This window comes from Perissodus microlepis, chromosome 14, assembly GCF_051167445.1.
Source record: "Perissodus microlepis isolate ML-2025 ecotype Zambia chromosome 14, ASM5116744v1, whole genome shotgun sequence".
Classification (NCBI taxonomy): domain Eukaryota; kingdom Metazoa; phylum Chordata; class Actinopteri; order Cichliformes; family Cichlidae; genus Perissodus; species Perissodus microlepis.
In genome coordinates this window covers 19824037-19836246 of record NC_140474.1, presented here as the reverse complement: position 1 = coordinate 19836246, position 12210 = coordinate 19824037, and the positions used below count along the sequence as shown (strand labels likewise).

The 12210-nt window shown below is 44.1% G+C and overlaps 1 protein-coding gene across 2 annotated transcripts in view; it reads right to left on the bottom strand.

Moving 5' to 3' along the window:
- LOC146373856 (solute carrier organic anion transporter family member 1C1-like) overlaps positions 1-1257 on the bottom strand; it is a 39156-nt gene extending 37899 nt beyond the window's left edge. The window contains exon 1 of one of the 2 annotated variants that reach the window (XM_084950270.1): positions 367-1257. The gene's annotated coding sequence lies outside the window, so the exon portion shown is untranslated. The remainder of the gene's footprint in view (positions 1-366) is intronic. The other variant, XM_084950269.1, reaches the window with a different exon arrangement.
- Between the last annotated feature and the right edge of the window lie 10953 nt (positions 1258-12210).

Genomic DNA, 12210 nt, shown 5'->3' with positions numbered 1-12210 from the left:
TCATCAAAGGAACATCTTTTAGTGCATGAAACACCTCTGGCAAGTTAAAACTCGGGATCCTGCTGTATGGCTCCTTTGTCAGGATGCCATGCAGGTACTGCAGGTGCTTTGTGAGACACACACACACACACACACATACACAATTCCCTGCACGTCCTATAGGTCACTACTGTTAACTAGTCCTGATCACTACAGGTTACATAAACTTCAATTTCTTTGATGAAACTCTCGATTGATGTGTTTTAAAATGAATTACTGGCATTTAGCGTGATAATTTAATCGAATGCAGACATGTTAAAAGTCTGACTTGACTTAGCCCACAACAGCCTGCAAAACAATAGCAACTGTTTAAAAACCCCAACTCACCTCAGTGTCCTGTGGAGCAGTGGTCGAGCTGCAGCCTGCAAAGTGAACAGCCTATCGGAAGCACTGGTAAACTCCCTTCAACCTGCTCCTGTCAAACTTCTCATGTGGACTGGTGATGAGCAGAAGCGCCGATTCTTACGGTGAATGCGCCGACACGAAGCCCACCTTCAGAGTTCATTTCCAGCCGACCGCACGGCAACTCTCGGGCACAGTGTTCCAAGTTACACAGACGTTTTAGTCCCGTGACACAAGTCTTCACTGCGTGATGTGGGCTGTGTGTTAGTGAGAGGCTGGGCGTAAGATGCGCTCAGAGAGGTCACCCTACAACGGGTTTCCCCCCCTTCCTCTTTTTCTTCGTCTTCGACTGACTGCAGACAGAGAGGCGTTGGTACGATGAGTCTACTCGGCGTCTTTAATAATATACTGCTCTCTCTCCTTCGCTTTCTCCTTTCTTTCATTCTGTCTCCTTTCCCCCTCTCTCCTCAGACAGTCTGTCCACTCCTCCCTAATTTCTGCACAGTTCGGCGGAGCTTTATTGGAATCATGTAACCTACAGCAGCGGTCCCCAACCTTTTTTGCGCCACGGACCGGTTTATGCCCGACAATATTTTCACGGACCGGCCTTTAAGGTGTCGCGGATAAAAACAACAAAATAAAACTAGTACCGGTACCGAAAAAAAGAAAATTTATTCATAACACACGTGAAAAGACCAAGGAAAACCGAGTAAACGATAAAAACGATAACAAAATAACGCTGAAAACTGATAAAAACCCTGAAAACTATACATTTCACACCTGAGCCTCAACTCTCGCGGCCCGGTACCAAACGACTCACGGACCGGTACCGGTCCGAGGCCCGGGGGTTGGGGACCGCTGACCTACAGTGTCGTGCGTTTGTCAACAAGCTGTGAGCTGGTCATTCACCGGGTTCGTGTGAAAACATCACGCTTCTTCAATTTAAATATATATTTTTTCAAAGAATATTTGTCCTGAGCTTTGATTTGGTTTACAAAATTTGATAGTTGAGCCTCCGCTGTGTACATCCCCCCTCTTGGTCTCTGTGTAAGCCTTTTATAATGAACTGTATGTTTGTGTGCGCTCCTTTCATTAAAGTGACAGTATGTTTTTGCCGATTTGATCCTGTTTCTCTGCAGCTGTGCACAAAGAACAATTGTACCCATTGTCACGCCAGTGCAGATTCATAAAAGTCCCGTTTGGTTCTTCTCAACTGCTGAAATCTCGACTCTGTTCAAATTTAGAACAGGCTTGTGAGGGGATATGTATACACACACACACACACACACACATACATACATATATATATATATATATATATATATATATATATATATATATATATATAAAAAACACCCATCTCGCCCCTGCGGGCGGTTTATCCTTCAAGCTCGGGTCCTCTACCAGAGGCCTGGGAGCTTGAGGGTCCTGCGCAGTATCTTAGCTGTTCCTAGGACTGCGCTCTTCTGGACAGAGATCTCCGATGTTGTTCCTGGGATCTGCTGGAGCCACTCGCCTAGCTTGGGAGTCACCGCACCTAGTGCTCCGATTACCACGGGGACCACCGTCACCTTCACCCTCCACATCCTCTCGAGCTCTTCTCTGAGCCCTTGGTATTTCTCCAGCTTCTCGTGTTCCTTCTTCCTGATATTGCTGTCATTCGGAACCGCTACATCGATCACTACGGCCGTCTTCTTCTGTTTGTCTACCACCACTATGTCCGGTTGGTTAGCCACCACCATTTTGTCCGTCTGTATCTGGAAGTCCCACAGGATCTTAGCTCGGTCATTCTCCACCACCCTTGGGGGCATCTCCCATTTTGACCTCGGGACTTCCAGGTTATACTCGGCACAGATGTTCCTGTACACTATGCCGGCCACTTGGTTATGGCGTTCCATGTATGCCTTGCCTGCTAGCATCTTGCACCCTGCTGTTATGTGCTGGATTGTCTCTGGAGCATCTTTACACAGCCTGCACCTGGGGTCTTGCCTGGTGTGATAGACCCCAGCCTCTATGGATCTTGTACTCAGAGCTTGTTCTTGTGCTGCCATGATTAGTGCCTCTGTGCTGTCTTTCAGTCCAGCTTTGTCCAGCCACTGGTAGGATTTCTGGATGTCAGCCACCTCCTCTATCTGCCGGTGGTACATACCATGCAGGGCCCTGTCCTTCCATGATGGTTCCTCGTCTCCCTCCTCTTTCTTGGGTTTCTGCTGCCTGAGGTATTCACTGAGCACTCGGTCAGTTGGGGCCATCTTCCCAATGTATTCTTGGATGTTCGTTGTCTCATCCTGGACTGTGGTGCTGACACTCACCAGTCCCCGGCCCCCTTCCTTCCGCTTAGCGTACAGCCTCAGGGTGCTGGACTCGGGGTGAAACCCTCCATGCATGGTAAGGAGCTTTCTTGTCTTTATGTCAGTGGCTTCTATCTCCTCCTTTGGCCAGCCTATTACCCCAGCAGGGTACCTGATCACGGGCAGGGCATAGGTGTTGATGGCCCGGATCTTGTTCTTACCGTTCAGCTGACTCCTCAGGACTTGCCTGACCCTCTGCAGGTACTTGGTGGTTGCAGCCTTTCTAGCGGCCTCTTCATGGTTCCCATTCGCCTGCGGGATCCCCAGGTACTTGTAACTGTCCTCTATGTCTGCAATGTTGCCTTCTGGTAGTTCAATCCCCTCAGTTCTGACTACCTTCCCTCTCTTCGTTACCATTCGACTACACTTCTCCAGTCCGAACGACATTCCAATGTCATTGCTGTATAGCCTGGTAGTGTGGATCAGTGAATCGATGTCTCGTTCACTCTTGGCATACAGCTTGATGTCATCCATGTACAGGAGGTGGCTGACAACTGCTCCGTTCCGTAGTCGGTATCCGTAGCCAGTCTTGTTAATGATCTCACTGAGGGGGTTCAGGCCTATGCAGAACAGCAGTGGGGACAGAGCATCTCCTTGGTAGATCCTGCACTTGATGGTGACTTGTGCTATGAGCTTGGAGTTGGCCTCTAGTGTTGTACGCCACATCCCCATTGAGTTCCTGATGAAGGCTCTTAGGGTCCTGTTGATCTTGTACAATTCTAAGCATTCCAGGATCCAGCTGTGGGGCATTGAGTCATAGGCCTTCTTGTAATCAATCCAGGCAGTGCACAGGTTGGTCAGTCTGGTCTTGCAGTCTCGACTGACTGTTCTGTCTACCAGTAGCTGGTGTTTTGCACCTCTGGTATTCTTGCCAATCCCTTTCTGTGCCCCACTCATGTATTGACCCATGTGCCTGTTCATCTTAGCCGATATGATGCCTGACAGGAGCTTCCATGTAGTACTGAGGCAGGTTATTGGTCGGTAGTTGGATGGGACCGGTCCCTTCTTGGGGTCCTTGGGGATCAGGACCGTTCGACCTTCGGTTAGCCATTCCGGGTGTCTCTCGTTAACTAGCAGCTGGTTCATTTGTGCTGCCAGACGCTCGTGGAGTGCAGTCAGCTTCTTCAGCCAGTAGGCGTGAACCATGTCGGGCCCTGGTGCTGTCCAACTCTTCATACTGGAGACCCTTTCTTGGATATCTGCCACTGTGATGGTTACTGGTCCCTGTTCAGGGAGGTCGCTATGGTCTGCCCTCAGATCCACTAGCCACTGAGCATTGCCGTTATGGGTTGCGTCCTTCTCCCATATGCTCTTCCAGTATTGCTCCGTCTCCAGCCTTGGTGGTGCTGTTCTCTTATTGTTCCCTTGCCACTGAGAGTACACCTTTGCTGGTTCTGTGGAGAACAGCTGGTTTATTCTCCTGCCTTCTATCTCTCTGGTGTACCTCCTCAAGCGGCTGCCCAAGGCTGTGAGTCTTTGCTTGGCAGTTTCCAAGGCCTCAGGTATGGACAGTTTGCTGTATTTCTTATGCACCTTCTTTGCCGCACCTTTCTGCAACTCCGTTAGTTGGCTAACCTCCCTCCGTGCTGCTTTGATCTTGCTCTCTAGCCTCCTTCTCCATGGAGGGTACTGCCCCTTGTGGCTGTTCAGCTTGTAGCCAAGCATCTCACTGATCACTGCTGCCGTATTGTAGATCAGTTTGTTAGTGTCGGTAATCGTGGTTGTAGGTATCGTCCGTAGTGCTGCATTAACATCATCTAGCAGACCTTCTGAGGGTACTTCACGTAATCTTGGTAACCGGCTACGGGGGATCCAGGTTTCAAGCTTGGCCATCTGACTCCTCCTTGCCGTAGCATTTATGTTGTACCTCGTCAATCTCTAGCTGTGATAGCAGTCCCTTCTTTCGAATGTTGGAACACTGAGAAAAATTTACAGATCTTGGTGGCGCTGTCACTTGGTGTTCGCTCGCTCTGCGGTAGAGTATCACTTCCTGTTCCTGCTCAAACACAGTGGTGTTTCTGAGTAGCTTATTTGCTTAGCAATTTAATTAACAACTTTTAAATACATTCTTCTTTCATAGTATAATCTTCACGTGCTTCATCCGAAGCACACTTTCTGTGTACTCACTACCTAATTTATAGCCAAAGTATTCACTCACTGTCTCTGTACTGTTTCGCTAGCTTAGCTTAGCTCGTAGCCGACTCGTTAGCACCATGGCTACTTCACCTGTCCCTCCTGCACTTTCTTGCTCATTGTGTCAGATGTTTAGTTACTCCTCGGCCTCCTTTAGCAGTAATGATATCTGTAACAAATGTAGCATATTTGCAGCTCTGGAGGCCAGGATTACTGAATTGGAGACTCGGCTTCGCACCCTTCATTCACCCGTAGCTAGCCAGGCCCCTGTAGCTGGTGCAGCCGAAGATAGCGTAGGCCCCGCTAGCTGTTCCCCAGCAGACCCCAAGCAGCTGGGGAAAGAGGGCGGCTGGGTCACGGTGAGGAGGAAGCATAGTCCTAAACAGAAGCCCCAGGTACACCACCAACCCGTTCATGTGTCTAACCGTTTTTCCCCACTCGGTGACACACCCGCCGGGGGTCAAACTCTGGTAATTGGTGATTCTGTTCTCAGACATGTGAAGCTAGAGACACCGGCAACCATAGTCAATTGTCTTCCAGGGGCCAGAGCAGGCGACATTGAAGGAAATTTAAAACTGCTGGCTAAGGGTAAACGTAAATTCAGTAAAATCATAATTCACGTCGGCAGTAATGACACCCGGTTACGCCAATCGGAGGTCACTAAAATCAATATTGAATCGATGTGCAACTTTGCTAAAACAATGTCGGACTCTGTAGTTTTCTCTGGTCCCCTCCCCAATCAGACCAGGAGTGACATGTTTAGCCGCATGTTCTCCTTAAATTGCTGGCTGTCTGAGTGGTGTCCCAGAAACGATGTGGGCTTCATAGATAATTGGCAAACCTTCTGGAGGAAACCTGGTCTTGTTAGGAGAGACGGCATCCATCCCACTTTGGATGGAGCAGCTCTCATTTCTAGAAATATGGACAAATTTATTAAACCCCCCAAAATATGACTATCCAGAGTTGGGACCAGGAAGCAGAGTTGCAGTCTTACACGCCTCTCTGCAGCTTCTCTCCTCCTGCTACCCCCCCAAAAACCCATCTCCATAGAGACTGTGTCAGCTTCCAAAAAGACAAAAAACAAACTAAAAACCAGCAACAAACAACTTAAACATAAACAATTACAAAGAAAGAACAGTACAGTATCCACATCTGAACCAAAGAGTAAAACAGTGAAATGTGGATTATTAAATATTAGGTCTCTCTCCTCCAAGTCTCTGTTAGTACATGACTTAATAATTGATCAACAAATTGATTTACTCTGCCTTACAGAAACCTGGTTGCAGCAGGATGATTATGTTAGTTTAAATGAATCAACACCCCCGAGTCATTCTAACTACCAGAAACCTCGAAGCACAGGCCGAGGGGGCGGTGTGGCAGCAATTTTTCACACCAGCCTATTAATTAATGAAAGACCAAGACAGACTTTTAATTCATTTGAAAGCCTGATGCTTAACATTGTCCACCCCAGCTGTGAAACTCAGAAACCAGTCTTACTTGTTATCATCTATCGTCCACCTGGGCCTTACACAGAGTTTCTGTCTGATTTCTCAGACTTTATATCTAATTTAGTTCTGAGCTCAAATAAAATAATTATTGTGGGTGATTTTAACATCCATGTAGATGCTAAAAATGACAGCCTCAACATGGCATTTAGTCTGTTATTAGACTCAATCGGCTTCTCTCAAAATGTAAAAGAACCCACCCACCACTTTAATCACACTCTAGATCTTGTTTTAACATATGGCATAGAAACTGAACATTTAACAGTGTTTCCTGAAAACCCTCTCCTGTCTGATCATTTCCTGATAACATTTACAATAATTGATTACACAGCGGTGGAGAGTAGATTTTATCAAAGTAGATGTCTTTCTGAAAGCGCTGTAACTAAGTTTAAGAATATAATCCACCCACTGTTATCATCTTCAATGCCCTGTACCAACACAGAGCAGAGCAGCTATCTGAACGCTACCCCAACAGAGGTCGATTATCTTGTTAATAATTTCACCTCCTCACTACGTACGACTCTGGATACTGTAGCTCCAGTGAAAACTAAGGTCTCTAATCAGAAGTACCTGACTCCGTGGTATAATTCTCAAACACGTACCCTAAAGCAGATGACTCGTAATCTGGAGAGGAAATGGCGTGTCACAAATTTAGAGGATCATCATTTAGCCTGGAGAAATAGTTTGCTGCTTTATAAGAAAGCCCTCCGCAAAGCCAGAACATCTTACTATTCATCACTGATTGAAGAAAATAAGAACAACCCCAGGTTTCTCTTCAGCACTGTAGCCAGGCTGACAAACAGTCAGAGCTCTGTTGAGCCAACCATCCCTTTAACGTTAACTAGTAATGACTTCATGAACTTCTTCACAAATAAAATTTTTATCATTAGAGAAAAAATTACCAGTAATCATCCCACAGATGTAATATTATCTACAGCTACTCTTAGTACCATTGATGTTAAGTTAGACTCTTTTTCTCCAATTGATCTTTCTGAGTTAACTTCAATAATTACTTCCTCCAAACCATCAACGTGTCTTTTAGACCCCATTCCTACAAAACTGCTCAAAGAAGTCCTGCCATTAATTAATTCTTCGATCTTAAATATGATCAACCTATCTCTAATAATCGGCTATGTACCACAGGCCTTCAAGCTGGCTGTAGTTAAACCTTTACTCAAAAAGCCATCTCTAGACCCAGCAGTCTTAGCTAATTATAGGCCAATCTCCAACCTTCCTTTCATATCAAAAATCCTTGAAAGAGTAGTTGTCAAACAGCTAACAGATCATCTGCAGAGGAATGGTTTATTTGAAGAGTTTCAGTCAGGTTTCAGAGCTCATCACAGCACAGAAACAGCTTTAGTGAAGGTTACAAATGATCTTCTTATGGCCTCTGACAGTGGACTCATCTCTGTGCTTGTCCTGCTAGACCTCAGTGCAGCGTTCGATACTGTTGACCATAATATCCTATTAGAGCGATTAGAACATGCTGTAGGTATTACAGGTACTGCACTGCAGTGGTTTGTATCATATCTATCTAATAGACTCCAATTTGTGCATGTAAATGGAGAGTCCTCTTCATACACTGAGGTTAATTATGGAGTTCCACAGGGTTCAGTGCTAGGACCAATTCTGTTTACATTATACATGCTTCCCTTAGGCAGCATCATTAGAAGACATAGCATACATTTTCACTGCTATGCAGATGACACCCAGCTCTATCTGTCCATGAAGCCAGATAACACACACCAATTAGTTAAACTGCAGGAATGTCTTAAAGACATAAAGACCTGGATGGCCGCTAACTTTCTGCTTCTTAATTCAGATAAAACTGAGGTTATTGTACTCGGCCCTGAAAATCTTAGAAATATGGTATCTAACCAGATTCATACTCTGGATGGCATTACCTTGGCCTCCAGTAACGCTGTGAGGAACCTTGGAGTCATTTTTGACCAGGACATGTCCTTCAACGCACATATTAAACAAATATGTAAGACTGCTTTCTTCCATTTGCGCAACATCTCTAAAATTAGAAATATCCTGTCTCAGAGTGACGCTGAAAAACTAGTTCATGCATTTATTACTTCCAGGCTGGACTACTGTAATTCATTATTATCAGGATGTCCAAAAAACTCACTGAAAAGCCTTCAGCTAATCCAAAATGCTGCAGCAAGAGTACTGACAGGGACTAGAAGGAGAGAGCATATTTCTCCTGTTTTGGCTTCCCTTCATTGGCTTCCTGTTAAGTCCAGAATTGAATTCAAAATCCTGCTCCTCACATACAAGGTCTTAAATAATCAGGCCCCATCTTATCTTAATGACCTTGTAGTACCATATCACCCTATTAGAGCACTTCGCTCTCGCTCTGCAGGCCTACTTGTTGTTCCTAGAGTATTTAAAAGTAGAATGGGAGGCAGAGCCTTCAGTTTTCCGGCCCCTCTTCTGTGGAACCAGCTTCCAGTTTGGATTCGGGAGACAGAAACTATCTCTACTTTTAAGATTAGGCTTAAAACTTTCCTTTTTGCTAAAGCATATAGTTAGGGCTGGACCAGGTGACCCTGAATCCTCCCTTAGTTATGCTGCAATAGACGTAGGCTGCCGGGGGATTCCCATGATGCATTGAGTTTTTCCTTTCCAGTCACCTTTCTCACTCACTATGTATTAATAGACCTCTCTGCATTGAATCATATCTGTTATTAACCTCTGTCTCTCTTCCACAGCATGTCTTTTATCCTGTCTTCCTTCTCTCACCCCAACCGGTCGCAGCAGATGGCCGCCCCTCCCTGAGCCTGGTTCTGCCGGAGGTTTCTTCCTGTTAAAAAGGAGTTTTTCCTTCCCACTGTCGCCAAAGTGCTTGCTCATAGGGGGTCATATGATTGTTGGGTTTTTCTCTGTATCTATGAAGCGCCTTGAGGCGACTTTTGTTGTGATTTGGCACTATATAAATAAAATTGAATTGAATTGAATTGAATTGAATTGAATTGAATTGAATTGAATTGAATTGAGCTACTAGTTGTTTCGCCGTCATTGTGGATGTTGGGTATCGAAGAATCCATAGGTCCCTCATCCTATTCATGTAGCCCCTTCCGCCAGGGTTACTTGTGTAGTAGCATTCCAACAACGCCCTGTTTTCGTCTCTTGCCCACCGATGCCTTCTTGTTCCAGTAGCCCACTTGTCGTCAGGGTGCCCTGGTTCCTCAACACCTGACGCGGACCTTGTTGATCCGGGCGACGTCCGAGCCGGCATGCCTTCATGTCTGCGGTAGGCTCGCTTAGCATAGGGGGTCTAGCCTTAGGACCCTTACTGGATACAGACACCCCAGGCAGGAATCGAACTTGCGATCCTCTGCTCCAAAGGCGTGTAGTCTAACCACTACATATACATATATATATATATATATATATATATATATATATATATATATATATATATATATATACAGAGGTGGAAAGTAACGAATTACAGTTACTTGCATTACTGTAATTGAGTAGTTTTTTTGTGTATTTGTACTTTTTAAAGTAATTTTTCAAGTCTGTAATTTTACTTTTACTTAAGTATATTTTTTAAAAAGTATTGTAGTTCGCTACGTTTTCAATCACACCCGTTACTGAGTAAATTAAAAAAAAAAAAAAAAAACATTGCGCTTCGGAAATACTGCAGGGAATGATGGGTAGTAGAACAAATTGGCGCTAAGGTCACGTTAAAGATGGAGTCTGACATCGGTGTTACGGATCCAGTGAAAAAAGAAGCCCCGTCGAATTCTGCTGACCCTGAATTCGAAGAAACGGATGTGAACCCCTGGCCGTATTTAAGGGACCATTTCGGCTTCAAGTGCAAGAAAGGCAACAGCTTTATTATGCAGTGTAAGCTGTGTTTGCCCAGAGAGACCGAGTTAGCAGCTTTTAAAAATTCCACATCAAACCTGCACAAGCATGTAGAGGTAAGTTAAATACAACTCGTACCGTTATGGTAGCAAAAAGGCTGTGTTCAAATGAATCACATTACGTTAAGACATCTGTGAAGAACACAGATAACGTTGGTTGGTACTAGCAACTTGCTGTAATCGGGCACGTTGTTGTCTACGCAACTTACATTTTTTTTACTGGGTTGGTAAATTGCCAAAAGAAAATGTGTTTACCTAAGTTTTTCCTGTTTGTTAATAATAATAATTTATTTAAAAAAATAGTTAAATTAAAGACAGAAGCGGCTACTTTCTTACTTAACCCACATATGTTCACACTGCAGGCAAAAGAATAACAGAGCGCTCACTTACCTTAGATTAGTCAAAGACAGCTGACTTCTGTTACTTGTTAATTAGCACTTGCAACCTCCCGTTAACTAGCCTGTTACTGTCCAATAAAAAAAAAACACGAGGAATATTGGTATAATTTACCAGCGGTAGCTATGTAATGCATTGATGTCTTATTAGGGACGTCAAAAAACTTTCTCTCAAACTTAACACTGGCCTGCCTGCCTCAGCTGCCTTCGAGCGTCTCTTTAGCTGTGCTGGACTACTGTTCACTGCAAAGTGAGCAAGGATGAACTCTACTAACTTTGAAAGTCAACTGCTCCTCAAAATTAACAGGAAGTTCAGAGAGTAACATTCTAGGATGGATACAAAGGAACTTTAATCTAGAGGTACAGTAGGGCAGGGCCAAGTTTAAAAAATGAAAAAACATTTTTAAAGCAGCTGCCGTTCAGTTCAGTACTTGTTCTCTTATTTGACAGTTTAGAACACATTCTCATGTGAAAGAATGATATGGTTTTGTATTGAAAACACTGTGATACCTGACAGTTTGGTTGATTGGTTTGGTGACCATTATCCATTTTCATGTATATACTTGCAGTTTAACTGCCACTGCACTTTAATTTGTAAAGTTTTTCTTTTCACTAAAAAAGAACTACTTTGAGATTTATATCCCACTGTCTTTTTTTTGCACTACTCAGAAGCGGCTGTCCTCCTGCTGACAGAAAAGTAACTATGTAACTTTTACTCTGAGTACATTTTAAATGAGTTACTTTTTACTTTTACTTGAGTACATTTTTAGACAGGTAATTTTACTTGTACTTGAGTAAAATTTCAGCAAAGTAATAGTACTTTTACTTGAGTAAAATATTTTAGTACTCTTTCCACCTGTGTGTGTGTGTGTGTGTGTGTGTGTGTGTGTGTGTGTGTGTATGTATGTAATGCAATTTTTATGAGTTTGTACAGGTACAAAAATTGTTTTTCATTTGTGAAGAAGCTACTGTTAAACAAATTCTAATCAACCCAATACATCCACCTAGACACAAATATGAAATGCTGTCATCAAACTTTTTTCTTCTATTAGCAGAATAGTGTCCACATCATGTTGAGCTCAACAATGTGCCACTGCTGTCCCTGTGTGAAGTGTTTAGATCTTTATGCATGACAGCAGCATACACCTTAACCCCCTCGTCCTGGAGGACAGCTCAGTTTTACGTGGGTAAGTAGGAACAGGAGGTGACGGGTAGCAGATTTCCGTAGTGTTCTTGTAGCACCTGTCCTGCCAAGTTGTATCTGATTGCACTGGCGGTCACAACTGTCAGATGGTGCACATTACAAAAAGCATACAGACACGCTGGAGTGTCCTTGAATTTTCTCATTCAGTGTCTCATTCAATCTTTGTCTTCAGAACCTGCAGCTGTCTCATTCAAGTAGGTTAATGTACTGCAGACGAGGGCTCAACTACCTGTTGCATTAATACAATTGACTTGCAGGGTTTTGTGTGGCATCCTCATTCTCATTTAATCACCGATGCATAAAAATGAAGCCCTCACAGGTTAAAGAGTCACACTTGTATATTTTGATTATTTAACCCGA